This window comes from Magnolia sinica, chromosome 11, assembly GCF_029962835.1.
Source record: "Magnolia sinica isolate HGM2019 chromosome 11, MsV1, whole genome shotgun sequence".
In the NCBI taxonomy this organism is placed as follows: Eukaryota; Viridiplantae; Streptophyta; class Magnoliopsida; order Magnoliales; family Magnoliaceae; genus Magnolia; species Magnolia sinica.
This window is the reverse complement of record NC_080583.1, coordinates 27,533,761-27,542,914: the sequence shown is the minus strand read 5'-3', so window position 1 is coordinate 27,542,914 and position 9,154 is coordinate 27,533,761. Positions and strand designations below refer to the sequence as shown.

At 39.3% G+C, this 9,154-nt stretch overlaps 1 non-coding gene across 1 annotated transcript; it reads right to left on the bottom strand.

The window, feature by feature from the left end:
• Positions 1–7,090: 7,090 nt before the first annotated feature.
• LOC131219746 (small nucleolar RNA R71) lies at positions 7,091–7,196 on the bottom strand. Its single transcript, XR_009158391.1, has one exon. It is a non-coding gene; the product is annotated as a small nucleolar RNA R71 (small nucleolar RNA).
• Between the last annotated feature and the right edge of the window lie 1,958 nt (positions 7,197–9,154).

Below are 9,154 nucleotides of genomic sequence, written 5' to 3'. Positions count from 1 at the left end.
CAACTATTCCAGAATTCAATTTAGATCTTTTTCTAGTTCTAGTTCTAGTTATTTTCATATTACGTACAAGTTTAGTCACTATGGATTTGACCTGGGTCTCATCGAGTTATTACTATATCGCGACCCTGCACTTGCGGTTGTGAACATGAAACCTTACTAATTCAATTTGAATCCGACCCGAAGTCATCCAACGCTTTAAAGAACCTCCAATCCTGGTCGAAACCACTGTCAAAATGGGATGTTTAGTTCACTCGCACTTCTTCACAATATAAGGCGACATGGAGGAACTCTTGCATTTACAAGTGCATCAAACTTTTCACATACGAGTATCCGTCAGACCCTACTCTTCTTACAACGGCATCGACATTCTGAAGCCCATCCACTAACACATTCTTCTTCGGATGCAGCCTATGAGTCCAACAATTTTGGACATTGTAGATCTTACCCAACTCATTCATTTCGGTGAGGAAGTCTTCTTAAGCTTCACTCAGAAGGAAACAAGATGCTTGCTAATAAGGCCGACAAGGCCTATTCACACTCCATGCAAGTGTATCGCAAACGTGAAGGCCTAATTACGAAGAACATACGGCCTTCTTACTGCGCTGGATATGCCGACATTTACTCTGTGTGAATGGTCACCGATCACGAATGAATATGTTCAACTAGCTGAGGTGCTTGCGCAATGTTGAAAACTCGCTCTAGCACTTTTTGTACTCGGCCACCTATACAGATTCATTTTTAAAATTACCACCAAAGGTTTGTATTTTGGAGGAGGACTGTTGTGGCTTCTCCAAATGTGGATCTACGAGTATTTCCATCCTTCCCTTGTATATGCCCCAATTCATTCTGATATTATTTATTCTTCTTACGAACACCGCATCATTCATTCCCCTAAGGAGATCCATACATTTTTCGTTTATATGGACTCCTTATTCTTTTCTCTTAATAAAAGTAAACGTAGTCGGTCATTCACCCATTTTCATGATGAAATTACAGTAAACCATTATAGTAGAAGTACAAAGGTACATCCAAGTGTCCTAGAGGTGAATAGGATTTTTAAGGTTTTAACCTTACTTAAAAATTAATGCAATTGAGTTATACAAAATAAAACAAGTGTTCACTCCCCAAGTATAGGGTTGTGATGTAGTAATAAACTCAGTAAGACCGAGGTCGAATCCACAGGGACTGAAACTTGTACATGATCTGAAACTAACTAGGTATAGAACTAGCAAAAGATGTAATCTAAATCCAATGTAAATTGATGAATAATGGTGAGAGATTAATCTAAACTTAAGGAATTCAGAGGAAGGGAAACTGGGGATTCAGAGGATCCACTTGTAGAGATCAGGGAGATCTTATGCCATCATCATGTAAACTAAACTGAACTTCTTTTAATATAATTTTTTAAGAGATGAAAGGTATATGAATTAGAATGGATTCCATCATCAATCCATGCCCAGGAGGCAAAGCAAACAACAGAATTAAACTAATTACCAACCAATCAACAATGCATGAAAGTTTAGGAAGGGTATCATCATCCGACCATGCCCAGGAGACGATGGTGAACAACAGGGCTTCCTGACATCATATACATCAAAAGGGAAAAGGAGATATTCAAGGCCATTGCAGATCCATTGTAATTTCAGTCACAACAGACCATTAAAGACAAAAAAAAAATTCCTTTAATTAAACTAAAAAACAACATCAATTCAGTTTGAACAAAAAAAACATAAGTAAAAAGCTCCCATCAGGCAACAAGCTTCACCTCTTAGCCCCAGCTAAGGGGTTTAGCCAACCCTAAACATGATTAGCAAATCCCTAAAAAAAAACAAATATACATCCAAAGCAAAAAAAAGGAAAAAAATACCCTTTGATTCCCAGCCTTCTCTCTCACCGTTCCAACCCCGTCCCTGCTTTTGCTCACGTTCCCAGCCTCCACGTTGATCACCTTCCCTTCCGTTTCTCTCCCTCGCCTTTCACTTTCTCTTTCTCTTTATAGAACTGTCGTCGGAGAAGGATTTTCGCACTCCCTGCGGAAGTTTTATGAGCAGGCAGCGGTAAAGAAAATCCTGCTGTTGCTCTAATTTTACGCAAGAAGTGCTTGCGTTCGACCCGCGTTTGGTGTGGTTTGGCCAACCATTTTGACGATCTGACCTCTTGGGCGTGGTTATATTAGACCCTGCACAGGATTGGACGGTCTGGATCATGCATCCGACCACCATCATGGACGCATAACGGCCCGAGAAAGCCGGGCGGCGTCCGTTCGCAAGCAGAGCAAGCGCTGATGCGTGGTGGGGCCCAAGTTACTGGTGGTTTGCTGTCCATTGGGTTTGCAGTCGAATTTCGGTGCAGAAAGAGATGATTTTTGCTTCCGATACTGCGGCCCACTGACTCAGTTCTTCAGCCGTCTGACCGGCGTTTGGACTCCCTGTACATGCACTGCCTTGCAAAAATTGGACCATAAATCAGTGCATTGTCGGTTTGACCTCCTGATCACATTAAACGGTGTAGATCATAAGAACGCAAGCTGAAATTGGCCCACCTGATGTTGCTTACAAGGCCCTGTTGCAAATCAGCGCCTGTTTCCCTTTTGAACACGGACGTCGGGTCAGCGCCTGCTGACCGACTCCGTCTGTTCGATGCACGGTGAGTCTTCAAGTACACGGTGTACAGACACTGCAGCATAGGGTCCACTTTGATATATTCATGAAATCCGTTCCGTCCATCCATTCTGTCATATCATTTAAACCGTCCAGACCAATTTTGAAGCATATCCAGATACCAGGCGGGCCCCACATAACGATTCAAGGGGCTGATCTGTCCGTTGGGCCACTTTCGGAGGGACCTGAGGGTTGAAATTCGACATGTACGGTTAATTTGTGGACCCCTAGCCATGTATGAAGTTTTGAGATGAACGGACGATGGGAACCCCGTGATCTTGCATTCTGGCCGACTTTCAGGCCGCTTAAGTTTCAGTTTCTCGATTTTTGCAGATCCCTGGCGTGTAATTCCGTCGATCTTCGTCCCTTGGAGTCCGTCCCTTGCCTTGGTGCATTCTGAACGTTAAATCCGTGCTTTTAGCATCCCGATTCAGTCCCAGCTCGCAATTCCACCTTGCAACACAACCATGATTAAACTGGGCTATTAAACGGTACCTTGTTCATAAATCCAAGCAATAACTGGGTCTGATATGCAATATTTGACCCTCAACAACAAGATTAACATAAAACCATTCACCTTCAAAAGTAAGGATAGCAAAACATATAAATGTGTTGTGTTGTATTAAACATTTAGTGTGCATGAAGTAAGCATATCACAAATCAACATACATGAGAAAAGGCAAACATCACAAACACAACAATATATAGTAGTTCAGCTACTTACCTACTCCACTCCTAGCAGACGCATTCCTCCTATAGTGTACCAGATTTCACCATCCAATGGTTTTAAATCAGGTTAACCATGAACCTTCACAACTCTATACAAGGATTCTAGATTTATGTCCTACACAAGAACCTGACGATTTAGGCCACACAAGCCAAGGTCCTACACAAGGGCCTAAGATTTAGGTCACACAGGCTAAGGTCCTATACAAGGGCCTAAGGTTTAGACCACACAGGCTAAGGTCCTACACATGGGCTTATATGTATTCTCATGTCGGAGGCCTACAAAATATCTTAGCTAGTTTGAAACTCAAACTTTAAATCTCAATCCTACATAAGGAAAGGGCTTCAGACTCAATGGCCTCTATATACTTATTGATAAGTGAGCAAGCCCCGTTTAGCGCTTGTTGTTGAAGATCATCTTGTTGATAAAGAGTCTTTAGCTCCCTTGAACCACAACCATTTATAGATGTTCCAATCGACGATGCAAGGTTGTTGGGTTTAGGGTTCGGTCTGATCTTCTCTAATGAATGATATGCAATTGAGACCTAGAGAAGATTCCCATGAGCTTAGCATTCAAGGATCCTAACATAATGATTTATTAATAAAGAGTGCTATTGGGAGATCAATGAATGCTAGAGTTCATAGTTCAATCCAAGCTATTGAATATGCCAATAAATGCTTGAGCAATGTATTAAATGATAAACTCCTATGGAAAAGAGAGCTGGAGGATGTGGGTATTAACTATTAGAATAACTCTCTCAAAACTCTCTTCAATACAAGCTCAAAAGTCCAATAAGCAAGCCATGTGGTATGTAAAGACAAATTCCAACGGTAAAAAAACAGGCATAAATCTGACATTGTCGATGCCGTTGAAGGGTATTCAATGTCATCGAACCTTCTCGGATTGCATCGGCTTTCTGCACCAAGATATTCAGTTAGGTGCCGGATAGATTTTGTCCGATCTCATCAAGCAACCTTCAATGTCATTGATCTGCACTTCGATGCCATCGAGCTATGGTTCAATGCCATTGAAATTTTCGTGAAGAATACACTTTGGTTGCTAGACTAATTGAGGCCATTTTCGATGTCATCGACCAGTGTTTTGATGCCATCAAAGATGTCATCATGAAAGAAATGGTTTGCCCATAAAAACTCTCTAGATAGTTCTTCCCATATTTTGATGCCATCAATCAGACCTTTGATGTCATCGGAATTTGAATTTTGATGTCATCGAATGGTTGTCAATGTAATCAAAGATATATGATTTTCCTCAAAAGCTTGCTATACAAACTGGTCCATATTTCGATGTTATCGAACCATCTTTGATACCATCAAGAGCTTACTTCGATGTCATCGACAGAAGTTTGATTGCATCGAAGAACACTTAAGAGTATTTCAAGTATAGTGGAAGGAAAATGCCAAGGTCGATGCTATCGAAGTGGGTTCAATGCCATCAAATATCACTCAATGTAGTCATCAATTGCCAACATATATTCAATTTGTTGCTGGACTATTGGCCTTGGTTTCGATGTAATCAAACCATGTTCGATTCCATCAAAACTATCTTTGATTGCATATCGATGCAATTGTCAGGACATGAAGTTTATTTGTATAGTTCACATTTCCTTCAATACTTAAAATATTCTAAATTAAGCTTACCAAGGTTTTTTCAAGTACAGTAGTGGGTAAGTTTAGGTTCTTATGGATGGGTCATATACCTCAAGGGTTTGGTTAGAAAATTGAGGCTTTGTTTACCTATGTGGAGCACTCGAACTTCTTCAATTGATGAGTCTTTGATCTTGTAGTCTTCAATTTGGGGCTCATTTGACAGACTGACTCAACACTCACGTATATTGACAAATTAGGGCACTTTCACTTGATAGAGAGTTTGGTCCATCTCGGTTTACCGACCAATACGAGGATGAAGAAAGTCAGGAACCATCTCAGATGCACCTTACTTGGGAGAGCTACCTCATTTGCAAGGATCTCCTCTATGGCAGCACAATAGACACTAGCAAGAATGTCAAGGCTAGGATCAAGCAATATTTTCCAAACCTACTCACCCCGTTAGTTTGGTCTTGTCCAGTGTATTCCTTGTCTGTTCATTCAGAAAACTTACAACCAACCTCCTTTCACTTAGCCGATTGCCAATTGAATTGACCTCTATCATTCTCTTCATTCTACTTTCTAGTCAACCAGTCTGACTCCCAATCTTTCCATCTATCCGAATTAGCTTCAAATGATGGACACCTTTTCTTATTAGTAGGAGAGTTACTATAAAAGACTGGTTAATAAATCTCATCAAGTTATCATATATAGATCATCTCTTCTCTTTTATGGAACTGCAAGGAAAGAAAAGAGCATCGCCTTAATCGGCCACTACTCCTAGCCAAAAATTGAACAAGTCGAAGACCAAATCGGACATCACTACAATTCCAATTGTGTTATTTAAATCAAGTAAGGAATCACCCTGATTGCTACAAGTGGATCCTTGGAAACTCTAGTTCCCACCTTTAAATTCTTAAATTTCTAATGAAACACTTCACATTACTTCCTTTTTATTCCCAATTTAGATTTAGATCTTCTTCTAGTTTTTATTCTAGTTACTTTCAGAATATACACGAGATTAGTCCCTGTAGATTTGACTTCGGTCTTACCAAGATTATTACTACATTGCGACCCTACATTTGGGGTTGTGAACAAGTTTTTGGCGCTGTTGCCGGGGACTAATGGTTGCATTTTTCTAAGATTAACTAATTTTGGAATCAGTTTAAGATTAGGGTTTTTCTACTTTATATTTTTAGGTTAGGGTTTTTTCTGAATTAATTTACAAATTAACTAAGTTTTCTATTTCTAGGTTTAGAAACGTTCCTAATTTATTTTTAGAAACTAATTTTTTTAGAAACTTTCTTAATCTGTTTTTAGAAACTAATTTCCTTTCCTCTTTTTTAGAAACTAGGTTGCTTTCTTAGTTCTTTTTTAGAAACTAATTCACTTTCCTTTTTCTTCTGCAGGATCCCAATATAGAAACTTCTAATTTGGTGACTTCTTTCGAATTCTCTCTCTTTCTATTTCTAGATTTTTATTTCCCTCTTTCTCTTTAGGATTATGATTAGTTTCTAAACTTGAGGGTTGAGAGTGTTTCATGCCCAAGTAGGTCTGTGATAACACTCTATGTCTTTTGAGTGAAGGAGGATTAGTTGAAGGGTTGCCTATCCATCACCGGATCAGACACTACTTGAGATCCTTAGAGTTAACTGAAGTTATGGCTATTAATCAACCTGCAAATCCTCCTCAACCTCCAGTTGAAGAAATTCAGGATAAGAATGAGATGCATCAAACACGCCCACCTCGTACTTTACGAGATTATTTATAACCAGCGGGGGTGAGCACACCCTCATGCATGGTTTTTTCAGAAAATACGGGACATGAATATTAAGTCGAGAGTGATCCAACTCATTCTAAAATTCCATGAACTTGAATATGAAAATCCATATCTATATTCGAAAGAGTTTGATGAGATAATAACCACTTTATACTTTCCTAATGTGTCTGAGGACACAGTCAGGTTTAAACTCTTTTCCTTCTCCTTTAAAGACAAGGCCGAGACGTGGTTGTACTCACTATGTCCACAATCAATTGACAGATGGAACGACATGACAAGGGAGTTCATTAAGAAAATTTTCTCATATCATAAGATGAACACCCTCAGAAAGTTAATCATAAACTTCCCCAAAAGGAAGATGAAATATTCTTCGAATGTTGGGAGCAATTCAAGGATCTTGTCAGTTCATGCCTACAATATGGTTTAAAACATAGCGCATCTCAAATTTCTTCTACAATAAACTGACATCTTTCATGCACCAATTGGTCGAGACGATATGCAATGAGGAATTCATGAACAAAGATATCAATGATGTGTGGGATTATTTAGACAGACTTACTGAAAATGCACAATCATGAGACATCTCTTCAAAAACCACCACTTCTAAGGCCTAATCAATAAAAGGAAAGGGGAGGAATGTATGCTTTAAAAGAAGAAGATGACTTGAGTACAAGGGTGGCCAATCTCACAAGAAGAGTCGAAGCCATGGAACTTCAGAAGGAGAAGGCTAAGGAAGTAGTTTGCGGTATTTACGCTTGCAACATACATACAACTAAAAATTGTCCAACAATACTTGCTTTTCAAGAAATTCTAAATGAGCTGTCAAATGCTGTGAACAACTACCAAAGACCTTTTAGTGGACCCACCTCAAATACATACAACTCAAGTTGGAGGAATGAACAAACTACTACTCCTTAAGGATTCCCTAACTAATTCATGAATCAAGGGAATCTTCAAGAGGATCTGGTCTTAAAACACCTTCAAAATCAAGAGCTTTTCAATCAAAGTATATTGCAAGCCATTTAAGACCTTTCAAAGGCCATAAAAGGGTATGAGACAAAAATTTTGATTACGGAAAAAGGAATTTTTTCGCCCCAACCCTAAACCGCAATACGAAATAAGTGACTCAAACTTTTCAAATCAATATGTGGAACAATTTAAGTCTATCAGTACTCTTAGGAGTGGTAAAACAATTGATAAATCTATTCCGATAAAGACTGAAAAGTCCAAGGACCCGGAAGAAGACACGGATGATAGACCTAACATTGCTGGACATAGGTTAGAATCGGAACCTCAAGGCAAGCCGATTGCTCCATTCCCTCAGTGGTTGATTGCACCAAAACCTCTATCAAACTCTCAGGATATTCTAGAAGTGCTTAAGCAAGTGAAGGTCAACATTCCTCTACTGGATGCTGTTAAACAAATACCTTCATACGCTAAATTTCTAAAAGATCCATGCACTACCAAGAGAGTGCAGACTCTTCAACAGAGAATTTTTCTGACTGAAAAGGTGAGTGTCATCCTCAACCAAGATGTGCAACAAAAGTACAAAGACCCTGGTATACCATCACTTGTGTAATTGAAAACTACCGAATCGAGTACTCACTTCTTGACTTGGGGGCAAGTGTTAATCTGATTCCTTACTCAGTTTATGAACAACTGGGCCTACGTGAATTAAAACCCACCCGAACCACATTATAACTTGCCAATATATCAGTTTGTGTACCAAGAGGGATAATTGATGATGTATTGGTTCAGGTTGACAAATTCAACTACCTAATAGATTTTGTCGTCCTGGATACTCAACCCATCATGGACATGAGCACTCAAATTCCTGTCATTCTTGGTCGCCCATTCCTTGCCACATCAAATGTAATTATTAATTGTAGGAATTAGGTTATGAGTTTATCTTTAGGAAATATGACATTGGAGCTTAATATCTTTTTTAATATGAGCAAACTAGCAGAGGATGATGACGAAGCCCATGACATTAACATGATTGACTCATATGTGGAAGATAAAGTGCTCTCAACTCTATACTATGACCTTCTTAAGACATGTTTGGCCCACTCCCCTGATTTGGATGATGACACGATTAAGGAGAGGGGTGTCATGCTTTAAACCGTGTCGATACTTGAAGTTAACTGGTGGAGGCCACAATTTGAATATTTACCCTAAACTAACATAATGCCTTTACTGTCTAACTTCATGACACCGAAGCTTGACCTAAAACCTTTACCTGTTGAGCTTGAACAGGTTTACTTAGGTCAAGAAGAGACATACCTGGTGGTGCTTTCATCCCACCTTGAGAAAAAATAAGAGAGTATGCTTATTTTTACTCTCGAAAAAGATAAAGGAGTTATTGGGCATATCATCACAGATC